Below are 14,066 nucleotides of genomic sequence, written 5' to 3' on the forward strand. Positions count from 1 at the left end.
TGAAGACTCTGAAGAATAGGAGAATTGGAGGCTCTCAAGAAACCCTAGATTTGTATAACCTAGGAAAGCTACCCTTATGGAACTTGACAGATTATGGAAGTTGTCAATGAACGAGATCAGGGTGTATCGGAGAAAGACCGGAGCATGGAGAGTTAAAAACTTAAAGTTCTGTCAAGGAAACCCCTAAGGAAGGAGATATCAACTATGGAAAGATAGCTCATGGAAATGACAAGAGCAGAAACCCAGCTATCCATGATGTTATGGCCCGCTTATGCTATTGTCATCATGCTGAGTTAAGCATGCATATGCATGGAAGGATTGGATGGTAGAAGGCTGATGGAGCATCTATCAGCAAGAGGTGAAGTTTTAACCTTAGCTAAGTCTATCACCAGGATCTGGAGTGTTACATCAAGAAGTTAAGATGGACCTACAAGAAGCAGTATTTTGACAAGGAAGTATTTCATGAGGAACTCAGGACCCTGAAGATGAGAGTAGCCAAGCTGGAGGAGCAAAACCTCGAGAAACCGGAGATTCGTCAGGAACTAGATCATGGTTCATGCCAAGGATGTTGAAACCTAGAAGTTTGAAATGCAACTACGGAATATTAAAGGATGTCACGAGAGATTTCACGTCAATAGAGATGATCTGGCAAAAGAACTTGAGAAGACAAGTATGATCGGAAGAAGCCATTGGAGGCATGAACAAGGCTTGAAGAGTTTGGAGACGTTGAAGATTTATTGACCTTTAGAAGACCAAACCCCTGTTATATACCTACGTTATATGCGACGTTTGTGAGCTGTCATTTGTTTGATGTTTTTCTACAGCCACAATAAAATCTGTCTTTTCAAAACTTTTGTTTGTATTGTGTGTATCCATCTCTATCTCTCTTATCTCACCCCAAACCCATGGACCCAATAGAGGATGAATGAAGATGAGCTTATATTTTCTGGACCGATGAGTCAATTGGAGATGGACCAATGGATTCAGAACATGGAGGATCACATGAAGAAAAACCTTATAGTCGGAAAGGATATGACCCAGCATGCTCTTTAGTGCTTTTAAAGAGGTGCTGCTACTTGGTGGAGAATGTACCAAACCATCAATGGATGGCAAGGAGTAACCACTTGGAAAGAATTTAAGTTGACTTTGCCAAAGTCTCGGCTTGTGTCCCAGAAGTTGAAGCCTTATGGAAAGGACATGAAGAAACCTTGTGCATGCAAGATTTGTGGGGAAATCGGAGACACTGATAAAGAACACAAGGATGAGTGCCCTAATTGTGAAGGAAGTCACCCAGTTGAAGAATGCCCAAGTAGGCAGATTACTTGTTTCTTGTGTGAAGGGACTACCCACTATCCTGCTCAGTGTCACATTTACCCCATGGTACAACGAACCATCCGACAGAAGAAAGAAGTAATGAAAGGAGCCATCATGGAAATTTTAGAAGAAGCTGTGATGAAGGAAGAGATGGAGGACACACCTAAAGAAGACCCGAGTAAACCATGCACTAAGTCTTGCTATTCATGTGGAGAAGAAGGACACATCTCCCAAAATTGTTTGAATGGGGATCTAGTAGAATTCCCGATAGAGGAAGTAGAGTATGACCCACAAGAAATAGAAGCCATGATTGGCATGGAAAGGTCTAGGAAGAGAAGCAGATTGGATTCCAAGAAGGACCTGAGTCATATCACCTATTACAGGTGCAAGGAGTCAGGGCACTACCTCAACAGTTGCCCAAAAAGGAAACCTCGATACTTGTCAGAAGTAATATGTTTTAGTTGTAATGGAGCAGGGCACTTTGCCAAAGAATGCCCCAAGGAGAAGGAAACTTGTGCTAGATAGTTGAGTTTGCAACAAAAGAAATGGAGTAGTAGAAGTGAGAACATTTTATTTTATATTGAGGTGTTGAGTTGAGACATGTAATGGAAAAGCGAGAGATTGTAATCAATTAAGAGTGAATAAAGTTAGCATCGTTGGTACTGATATGGATTTTATGAGTTGTTACTCTATGAAGAAGGATTTTGACCATTTCTGAAGATATGAGAAATATGGTCTATGGAAGATTTGTGCATTTTAAGGGTGGTAGTACCCTGTAAGAACCCTTGACCCCTGGAAAAGATAAGGATACTCCACTTGGTGGATTTCGGACAAAATGAGTATGAGTTTGTCTCCATATGTGTGATACCCCAAGAGTATGTGGGATGAAGTTGGAGACCGTCAGTTGTTTGGACCAAATATGATCAAGGAGTCAGAAGAGAATGTTAAGTTGATTCGAGATAGACTGAAGGTAGCTCAGTCCAGGCAGAAGAGTTATGCAGACTAAAAAAACGCAAGGAGGTAGTCTATGAAATTGGAGACAGAGCATGTCTTCATGTGCCCCCTCTGTGAGGATTTAAACGAATTGGAGTTAAGGGAAAGTTAGCCCCGAGATTTGTAGGACCATACTGAGTTTTGGAGCGTATGGGAGAAGTGGCCAACAAGTTGGAGTCACCCAAAGGACTGTCGGGAGTTCATGATGTGTTTTACGTTTTCCCAGTTGAAGAAGTGCCATGCAGAGACGGCTAATATTCCCCTGTAAGGACGCTTGAACCTAGAAAGGATAATGATGTTCCACGAAGTGGAATATGGACTTCATAAGTATAAATTTTTATCTCGGTATGTGGGATATCCCACGAGGATGAAGCGATGAATTACTATTGGATATAAAGGAGGTATGATGTAGGAAATATGGATCAAGGGAAATTCCAGGATGAGTCTGAGTAATCACGTCTTAGTTTGGTGCAAATAGAAGGAAGGAAGATAGTACAATTGGATGGATTTAAGAATACTAGGAAGTTGGAAGTTGGAACAATGGTCAGTTTCCCGATGATAAGTTCAAGGACTACAAGTGATGAGATGGGCCATAACCCACAGGCCCCAGGACCTACCAAGAAGCAAGCACAGTCTTGCTGAAGGAAAAACCCTGGAAGAGGATATACCTTTGTTGACAGACGATTTTATAGGGGTTTACGCAAAACCTGAGAGTTGTGAAGGAACGATAGATGTTTGTTTGGCTTGCAGAATCTATGGATATATCCGAACTTGGTTCGTCGACAAGAGAAATTCTGCAATGCTTGTAAGGATGACCGAGTGACAGAATGCGAGACTCGCTAAACCGTATGCAAGGTAATGATTTGGGTGCGGGATGGATTGATCACCATACCGACTTACTCTTATTATTCGCCTTGCTATATGGGATGGTAAATCTAAGTGACTTACCTATAGTAGAAAGACGACGATCAAAACCTTGTTTAAGCCTTATAATGGTATAGGTATTTTCCCTTGTACAAGGCAGCTGTTGCCAATCGTAGGTTATATGGTGAGGGTCAACCAGACCCATTTCGTGCAGGAGAAACCCTAAATTGTTAACCACCATGAGATATCGATAGTTAATTAGTATTGGCGCCAGACCTGTCAGCTAAGAAGACCCAATCTCGGAATAACCTTACCAAGAGGAAAGGACAGAATAATTGAGGAAAAGGTTATGCCACTACCGGAAGAGCTCAGAGAAGGAATTTTCTCGACGATTTGAGAAGACCGACACTGTCAAGAATAAGGATGGAGTATATGAGTTTTGATGGAACAGTAACCATGCTTCTAAGGGTGGTAGCACCCCAGACCCCTGTGATGATCGATGGATTTTGAGAAGACCCCCAAACCCTAACCTTTTTCTTGCTAGCCTCTCCAAATCTTGAGGACGAGATTCATTCTAAGGGTGGTGGGTTTGTAACATCCCAAAATTCTAAATTTTGGAATGTTATATTAAATAAATAGTTTTGATTGATTGTTTGATTGCTTGAGTGAAATTGAGTGAAATTCGTAACTTTTTGAAAGTTAAATGAGAGGGAACAAAAGGACTTTCCCATTTTTTCACCTTTTGCATTTTGATCTCCGTGAATTCAAATTCTTTTCAAACACGAAACCCTAGAGAGAAGATAAAATGACTTCTCCCATTTTTTTAAATGAAAAGGGGTGTTGAAAATATTTTAATTTCATTTGAAAATATTTCCAGTTCTGAAACTTTAAGCAACTCAATGTTTTTCATGAGAGAAGATAAAATGACTTCTCTGAAACATATGAAATATGAGTTGGGAGTTTCAAAGAAACTCAAATTTAAAATCCATTTGAAATAATTATTTTTCAATTTGGGTTATTTGAGTTTTAGTCAAATTATTTTTCTCCAAAAACAAAATACATGTAAAATAGGGTAACATGATTCCCTACAATAGAAAATTGGAGAAAAATTTATTTGAAATCATTTTGGTATTTTTTACTGGATTTTATTAGAGCAGTAGCACTCTTTAGTTTATCTGATTTTGTGTGGATTTTATTTGGCATATTGAAAATGTCCATCTTGTAGGAAATCTTTTTCTGAAAATTTTGATATATTATATGCCTATGTAATTTTTTTATTTATTTAGTTTTTATTTTTCTTTCTATGGAAAATGTTAAAAAAAAACTTCTGGACCGACCGGACCGGGCGGGCCCAGCCAGCCAGGCCACGGCCCAGCCGGCCCAACGCCGCACCCCGGTCGTCCCCGACCTCCAGCGGGGAGTCCAGCTCCCGCCCGACACCGCCGGTGCCGCCGTCTTCGCCCCGGCCTCCTCCTGCCCCTTCCCCACGCCACCTCCTCGCCCCTCCTCATAAAAGGCGCCGCCTCGGGCCCCGCCTCTCTCTCCTCGTCGCCCCGCGCCGCATCTCACCGGAGATCGCCGTCAACCGCCGCCGCCGTCGCACCGCGCTGCGCGCTGCCGCCGCCCGCGCCTCTGTCCGCCGCCTGCTTACGCGCGCCGCCGTTCCGCCTCGCCTCGCCGCTGCTGCCGCCCACCGCCGCACCCCGCCGCGAATGCCCGAGCTCGCCGGAGAGCTGCCGGTTTTCCGCCGAAGACTGCCGAACCGCAAAGGACCGGTATAAAAAACGAACCTTAGATCAGGTATTTTTGGGTTTCATGGTTTTTCTTTTAAACACGGTTTTTCTTTTAGTCTAATTATTTGACGAACGTTCATTAGTTAGGGTTTGCATCGAACGGTTTTTCATTCGTTGGCGCCTATTAGGGAACGTTCGTTTAGTAGCCTTTTCGTTTTATTTTTATTTCTGCCAGGGACCCGTTTATGATTAAAGTTTTACAGATTAGTCCCTAATCTTCAAACCCTCACATCTTTTTACTCGTTTGTCCAAATCCAACGAAACCAACGCCCACTTCTTCGTTATGATCTCCTATATCCAGTAATCCAACCCAAACATGTTTTTGGAATTTTAAAATTTGAATTAGATCAGATTTAGATTCAAACTTCATTTGATCATAACTTGAGTTTCGTAGCTCCGTTTGAGTTGATTCTTTTTGCAAAACGAAGCTCTTGACCTAAACTTTCTGATAAGGCCAAATTCACATAATTTTGGTACAGTTAGAAATTGTTTTATGTTGCAAGAGTTATTTTCTTGGTTTTGAAGTTTTTCGAATCGTCTTCTTCGATCTTTCTGACATTTTGAGTGATTGCTTATGTGTGGTTACTATTGCTTGCTTACAATAGATTGACCAGAGTGTGACGAGTAGAGCTATCAAGAGTTTTGAGTGTGAATCATCTTCATCAACATTGCAGGCAAGTTCACACCTCGATCATATTCCTTTCATACCCAGTTATTATGCATTAGTTTCACCCTCAAACATTGCATGAGTAGGGTTGATAACATGTGGGTATTGGGAAGTAGTTGATGAGGTAGGAACCTATTGCCCTGCATTCAAACCTTGGGTGTTACTATTACATTATGTTTATATTGCCATGCTATGCTCGTAGACGTGGATTGGGTTTGAGAGTATTCATGACAGATGTGAGATTGTTAATTAATGGTTTACTTAAGGTGGCAACTTTAACACACATCTGGGTGGATTGAGGCACCTGGGTATTCCAGCGATTGCCTGTCTAGGCACCTGGGTATTCCAGGATTGCCTGTTTTTTTATGGACCACCACCCAGGTTCAAAGGGATCATGAGATTATTCATGCTAGAAACTTCCATGTGCAGCCACAAGCTATTATGGGCTCTAGCATAGTTGATTAAGTTGTGCGAACTCTTATAGTGGTAGACTAGCAGATGTAGGGGAAAGTAGGTGTAATGGTCTACCCGATCGTAAGGTGCTAGCGCTTCTGAAAGACTATGTCTTGGTCATCCATTTCTCAAACACCATGTAGTGCGAGAAACCAAACGAAGGCGATCGAGTCTTGTGGGGAAAAGTGCGCAATCCTCTGCAGAGTGTATAAACTAATCATGATTAGCCGTGTCCCCGGTTATGGATGTTTTGAGTATCTAGTACTTGGATTATCATGTGAATCTCATCATGTTACTTTAAATTAATTTTGTTGGGTTTAATGATGTTACTTAATTGGGACTGAGAATGCTGTCAACCATTCTCAATGTTCAACAACCACCATGATAGTTAAATAAAATTTATTCCTTGGCAGTAGGGAAAATTTGGCTTTTCGCAAAAACCTTATAACCGTAGAGCTTTTCCACCATCCAAATATGCATGTAGTGATAGCCATTGTTCATCATTCTCTATTGTGTGAATTTGCCAGTACATTCAATGTACTAACCCTTTGTGGCTGCAACATCTCATGTTGCAGGATTATCTTACGACGAGTAAGTGATACATTAGGGTTACGATTTCTACACTCAACTTTGCCATTGGTGTTGATGGGAATCCACAACCTTGTTACTTCCGCTATTTTGGATTGAGGTAATAGTATCTTACGTTACTTATACATGTGATTTACCTCTGTTATAAATCCTCGAGTACTATGTGTGTCAGCATACCGATCCAGGGATGACACTTAAGCACAGAGACTTGATCCATTCGGGTCGGGTCGCTACAGGAATGCTACCTAACATATTTATCCATGTAATTCTCTTTATTGTGGAAAGAATATTCAGATCCAAAAGATTCAAGACAAAATTTTAATATTGACATAAAAATAATAATACTTCAAGCATACTAACAAAGTAATCATGTCTTCTCAAAACAACATGGCCAAAGAAAGCTATCCCTACAAAATCATATAGGCTGGCTATGCTCTATCTTCATCACACAAAATATTTAAATCATGCACAACCCCGATGACAAGCCAATAAATTGTTTAATACTTTTGATGTTCTCAAACTTTTTCAATATTCACGCAATACATGAGCGTGAGCCATGGACATAGCACTATAGGTGGAATAGAATGGTGGTTGTGGAGAAGACAAAAATGAGAAGATAGTCTCACATCAACTAGGCGTATCAATGGGCTATGTAGATGCCCATCAATAGATATAAATGTGAGTGAGTAGGGATTTCCATGCAACGGATGCACTAGAGCTATAAGGGTATGAAAGCTCAAAAAGAAACTAAGTGGGTGTGCATGAAACTTGGTTTCTCATGAAGACCCAGGGCATTTTGAGGAAGCCCATCATTGGAATATACAAGCCAAGTTCTATAATGAAAAATTCCCACTAGTATATGTAAGTGACAACATAGGAGACTCTCTATCATGAAGATCATGGTGCAACTTTTAAGCACAAGTGTGGTAAAAGGATAGTAACATTGTCCCTTCTCTCTTTTTCTCTCATTTTTTATTTTTTTATTTGGGCCTTTTAACTTTTTTATGGCCTCTTTTTTTTCGTCCGAAGTCTCATCCCAACTTGTGGGGGAATCATAGTCTCCATCATCCTTTCCTCACATGAGACAATGCTCTAATAATGATGACCATCACACTTTTATTTACTTACAACTCAAGAATTACAACTCAATACTTAGAACAAAATATGACTCTATATGAATGCCTCCAGCGGTGTACCGGGATGTGCAATGACTCATGAGCGACATGTATGAAAGAATTATGAATGGTGGCTTTGCCACAAATATGATGTCAGCTACATGATCATGTAAAGCAATAGGACAATGATGAAGCGTGTCATAATAAACGAAACGGTGGAAAGTTGCATGGCAATATATCTCAGAATGGCTATGGAAATGCCATAATAGGTAGGTATGGTGGCTGTTTTTAGGAAGGTATATGGTGGGTGTAGGATACCTGCGAAAGGTGCGCGGTATTAGAGAGGCTAGCAATGGTGGAAGGGTGAGAGTGCGTATAATCCATGGACTGAACATTAGTCATTAAGAACTCACATAGTTATTGCAAAAATCTATTAGTTATCGAAACAAAGTACTACGCGCATGCTCCTAGGGGATAGATTGGTAGGAAAAGACCATCACTCGTCCCCGACCGCCACTCATAAGGAAGACAATTAATAAATAAATCATGCTCCTACTTCATCACATAACGGTTCACCATACGTGCATGCTACGGGAATCACAAACTTTAACACAAGTATCTCTCAAATTCACAAATACTCAACTAGCATGACTCTAATATCTCCATCTTCATATCTCGAAACAATCATCGAGTATCAAACTTCTCATAGTATTCAATGCACTTTATATGGAAGTTTTTATTATACCCATCTTGGATGCTCCTCATATTAGGAATAAATTCATAACCAAAGCAAATTACCATGCTGTTCTAAATACTCTCAAAATAATATGACTGAAGCACGAGAGTTCATATATTTCTTCAAAATAAAACCACCGCCGTGCTCCAAAAATATATAAGTGAAGCACTAGAGCAAATGAAAAACTACTCCAAAAGATATAAGTGAAGATCAATGAGTAGTCAAATAATTATGCAACTATGTGAAGACTCTCTAACATTTAAGAATTTAGGATCTTGTTATATTATTCAAGCAGCAAGCAAAACCAAAGAAAATAAAATTACACTCCAAGAAAAACACATATCATGTGGTGAATAAAAATATAGCTCCAAGTAAAGTTACCGATGAACAAAGACGAAAGAGGGGATGCCATCCGGGGCATCCCCAAGATTAGGCTCTTGGTTGTCCTTTAATATTACCTTGGGGTTCCTTGGGCATCCCCAAGCTTAGGCTCTTGCCACTCCTTATTCCATAGTCCATCTAATCTTTACCCAAAACATGAAAACTTCACAAGACAAAACTTAACAGAAAACTTGTAAGCTCCGTTAGTATAAGAAAATAAATCACCACTTTTGGTACTGTTGTGGACTCATTCTAAATTCATATTGGTGTAATATCTACTCTATTCCAACTTATCTATGGTTCATACCCTCCGATACTACTCATAGATTCATCAAAATAAGAAAACAACACATAGAAAATAGAATCTATCAAAAAAAAGAACAGTCCGTAGTAATCTGTTGGTTTCGAATACTTCTGTAACTCCAAAAATCCTGAGAAATTAGGAAGTCCTGGAAAATTTGTATATTGATCTACTGCAGTTTTAATTGGTATTTTATCGCTCTCTGGTAAAAAATTAAAATTATTTTCGTGAGCGCATACTTTCTTTTTTTATCAGCAAGATCAAACAACAATCACCCAAGAAGATCCTAAAGGCTTTGCTTGGCACAAACACTAAATAAACATAAAAACACAATCATAACAGAGGCTAGATAAATTATTTACTACTAAACAGGAACAAAAAGTATGGAACAAAAATAAAATTGGGTTGCCTCCAACAAGCGCTATCGTTTAACGCCCCTAGCTAGGCATGATGATTTCAATGGTGCTCACATAATAGATAATAATTGAAACATAACGAGAGCACCATGAAGAATATAACTAGCACATTTAAGCCTAACCCACTTCCTATGCATAGGGATTTTTTGATCAAACAACTTGTGGGAACAATAATTAACTAGCATAGGAAGGCAAAACAAGCATAACTTTAAAACTTTAAGCACATAGAGAGGAAACTTGATATTATTGCAATTCCTACAAGAATATATTCCTCCCTCATTATAAATTTCAGTAGCATCATGAATGAATTCAACAATATAACCATCACATAAAGCATTCTTGTCATGATTCATAAGCATAGAAAATTTACTACTCTCCACATGAGCAAAATTATTCTCATTCGGAATAGTGGGAGCAAATTAAACAAAATAACTATCATGGGATTGAAAATTGAAATCAAGATGGGAAGTTTCATGGATATCATTATTCTTTATAGCATACGTGTCATCACAATAATCATCATAGATAGGTGGCATGCTTTCATCATAATAAATTTTCTCATCAAAACTTTGGGGAGAGAAAATATCATCTTCAACAAACATAGCATCCCCAAGCTTGTGGCTTTGCATATAATTAGCATCATGGGTATTCAAAGAATTCATACTAACAACATTGTAATCATGCTCATCATTCAAATATTTAGTGCCAAACATTTTAATGCATTCTACTTCTAAAACTTTGGCACAATTATCGGAATCCTTATTTTCACGAAAGGTATTAAAAAGATGAAGCATATGAGGTACCCTCAATTCCAATTTTTTTTGTAATTTTCTTTTATAAGATAAACTAGTGATAAAACAAGAAACTAAAAGATTCGATTGCAAGATCTAAAGATATACCTTCAAGAGCTAACCTCCCCGGCAACGGCGCCACAAAAGAGCTTGATGTCTACTACACAACCTTCTTCTTGTAGACATTGTTGGGCCTCCAAGTGCAGATGTTTGTAGTACAGTAGCAAATTTCCCTCAAGTGGATGACCTAAGGTTTATCAATCCATGGGAGGCGTAGGATGAAGATGGTCTCTCTCAAACAACCCTGCAACCAAATAACAAAGAGTCTCTTGTGTCCCCAACACACCCAATACAATGGTAAATTGTATAGGTGCACTAGTTCGGCAAAGAGATGGTGATACAAGTGCAATATGGATGGTAGATATAGGTTTTTGTAATCTGAAAATATAAAAACAGCAAGGTAGCAAGTGGTAAAAGTGAGCGTAAACAGTATTGCAATGCTAGGAAACAAGGCCTAGGGTTCATACTTTCACTAGTGCAAGTTCTCTCAACAATAATAACATAACTGGATCATATAATTACCCCTCAATATGCAACAAAGAGTCACTCCAAAGTCACTAATAGCGGACAACAAACGAAGAGATTATTGAAGGGTACGAAACAACCACAAGTTATTCTTTCTGATCGATCTATTCAAGAGTCCATAGTAAAATAACATGAAGCTATTCTTTCCATTCGATCTATCCTAGAGTTCGTACTATAATAAAACCTTAAGACACAAATCAACCAAAACCCTAATGCCCCCTAGATACTCCAATTTCACGTCAAGTATCCATGGGTATGATTATACGGTATGCATCACACAATCTCAGATTCATCTATTCAACCAACACAAAGAACTTCAAAGAGTGCCCCAAAGTTTCTACCGGAGAGTCAAGACGAAAATGTGTGCCAACCCCTATGCATAAGTTCACAAGGTCACGGAACTCGCAAGTTGATCACCAAAACATACATCAAGTGGATCACGTGAATATCCCATTGTCACCACAGGTAAGCACATGCAAGACATACATCAAGTGTTCTCAAATCCTTAAAGACTCAATCCGATAAGATAACTTCAAAGGGAAAACTCAATCCATTACAACAGAGTAGAGGGGGAGAAACATCATAAGATCCAACTATAATAGCAAAGCTCGCGGTACATCAAGATCGTGCCAAATCAAGAACACGAGAGAGAGAGAGAGAGATCAAACACATAGCTACTGCTACATACCCTCAACTCAGAGGGTGAACTACTCCCTCCTCGTCATGGAGAGCGCCGGGATGATGAAGATGGCCACCGGAGAGGGATTCCCCCCCTCCGGCAGGGTGCCGGAACGGGTCTAGATTGGTTTTTGGTGGCTACAAAGGATTGCGGCGGCGGAACTCCCGATCTAGGTTATGTTCTGGAAGTTTGGGTATATATAAGAGATGTTGGCGTCGGGAACAAGTCAGGGGGGTCTCCGAGGCGGCCATGAGGTAGGGGGGCGCCCAGGGGAGTAGGGCGCACCCCCACCCTCGTGGGTGCCTCGGGACTCTTCTGGCCTATCTCGGATACTCTGTGGGCTTCTTCTGGTCCAAAAATAATCTCCGTGAAATTTCAGGTCAATTGGACTCCGTTTGGTTTTCCTTTTCTGCGATACTCAAAAACAAAAAAAAACAAAAACTGGCACTAGGCTCTAGGTTAATAGGTTACTCCCAAAAATCATATAAAATAGCATATAAATGCGTATAAAACATCCAAGATTAATAATATAATAGCATGGAACAATCAAAAATTATAGATACATTGGAGACGTATCACCAATCTACTGTTGATGAGTGGGCCAAATTGATCAATGCCACTAAAGAGCATGAAGATGATTTGGATGTCTATGCCAAGAAGAAAGACCACAACTCAATGGACAATATGTACCAGGAAATTCCAGACAAAGCTTTGGAAACTCATAAGCTTGGGTCTGTTCACTATTTGTTGTCTGGATTAGCTACAATCAACACCATTCTGAGGGATACTTTGTTGCCAAAATCTGGAGATCACAATATGACCAGAGGCCATTCAATTAACTTGCTACAACTGTTTGATGTTCCCCAAAAGTTTAAAGTTATGAGCCTGATTGTGGAAACAATCAAGAGGACAGCTGCAGATCAGAAGAGATCTTGTGGGTATGCTCCACATATTTAGGTGCTCATCAACTCCAAGATGGGTAATGACACTTATCTTTTGGATAAGGAGCATCTACCTTTGAGACCAGATTTTGAGGACAACACGGTTGTCATGAATGAAAAAGATCCTACATCTGTGCAAGCCCAAGAAAAGAGAGAGAAGGAAAAGGCTGAGAAGGCTGCAAAGATGCCAAGTGTTGAAGAGGCATCTCAAGTGTTCCTAAAGTCAAAACAAGATCAGCTTGCTTATCTGATTCAAGCAACTTTGAGGATTGACAAGGGCTTGGCCACCCTCGCTCAAAATTAGGAGAGCTTGGAGAGCATAATTGGAACCAAGTTCTATGATCTTGATCTTAAAGTGACAGAGATCCAGACAGCTGTCGAGCAGCTCCAAGAAGAAGCTGAGGAGAGGAAAGGGCAGGGTACCACAGATGCCTTTCAGAGAGTGCCCAGAGGTCAGAGGTCTGCTGTAGTGCCCATGGCTGACACTAGAGCTACCACATCAGCACCAGCAGCCACAGCTTCAGTGCCACCTCCAGTTGCCACTCCACCAGCTCCAACAACTTCTACAGATGCTTTCGTCCTTGGAGTCCTCTCAACACCACCTCCCGAAGATCAAGCCTAGAGAGACGCATAGCACTATGCATTTTCAAACTTTTTGGTAACTTGTTGCCAAAGCGGGAGAAGTGTATAGATCACAGGCTTCGAGAGAGAGTGTTTTTGCTTCTTTTGTCTCTCTTGCTATTTGGTTGATACTTTTGTGTGCTTGCTTAATACTTTATGTCTATGTGTGTGAGATACTTGTATGATCATGTATTTGATCATATCCTACATTAATGCTTGTGATTGAATGATGTTATCTTTTATATCTCTTGTATGATCATTCAATTTGGTTGGTGATGAGTGCATGTTTGTACTTTCTATCATACTAAGAGCTCCACCAAGATGTATGTGACATGGAAGAATAACCCATGATCCTAATCGATTGTGCATTTGCATTCAAAAGCAAATTTTAAATAATGCACAAATTTAGGGGGATCTCTTGCTTATCACATATTTCTCAAAGCGACGATGCATTCCAATCTTATTATCATTTGTCAAAGTTTTGATCTATATGTTGTCATCAATTAACAAAAAGGGGGAGATTGAAAGTGCAACAACCCTTGGGTGGTTTTGGTAATTCCTAACAACATATAGCTCATTGAACTAATGCTATTTCAAGATGATCATTTCAGAAAGCTCAATGAATGGCATGGCATGGATTAGGAATGTGGACACCTCAAAATGCTAAGGGCACATATTGGCTCAAGCTCAAGACTCTACATTTTCATTTTAGTGATCCAAGATCACATTGAGTCCATAGGAAAATCCAATACTATTAAAAGGGGATGAGGTGTTGCTTAATGGCTTGCTTGCTCAAAATGCTTAGTGATATGCTCCAAAAGCCCTCAA

The sequence above is a fragment of the Triticum urartu genome, chromosome 2A, assembly GCF_056163025.1.
Source record: "Triticum urartu cultivar PI428250 chromosome 2A, HENAU_Tu73, whole genome shotgun sequence".
NCBI classification, from domain to species: Eukaryota; Viridiplantae; Streptophyta; class Magnoliopsida; order Poales; family Poaceae; genus Triticum; species Triticum urartu.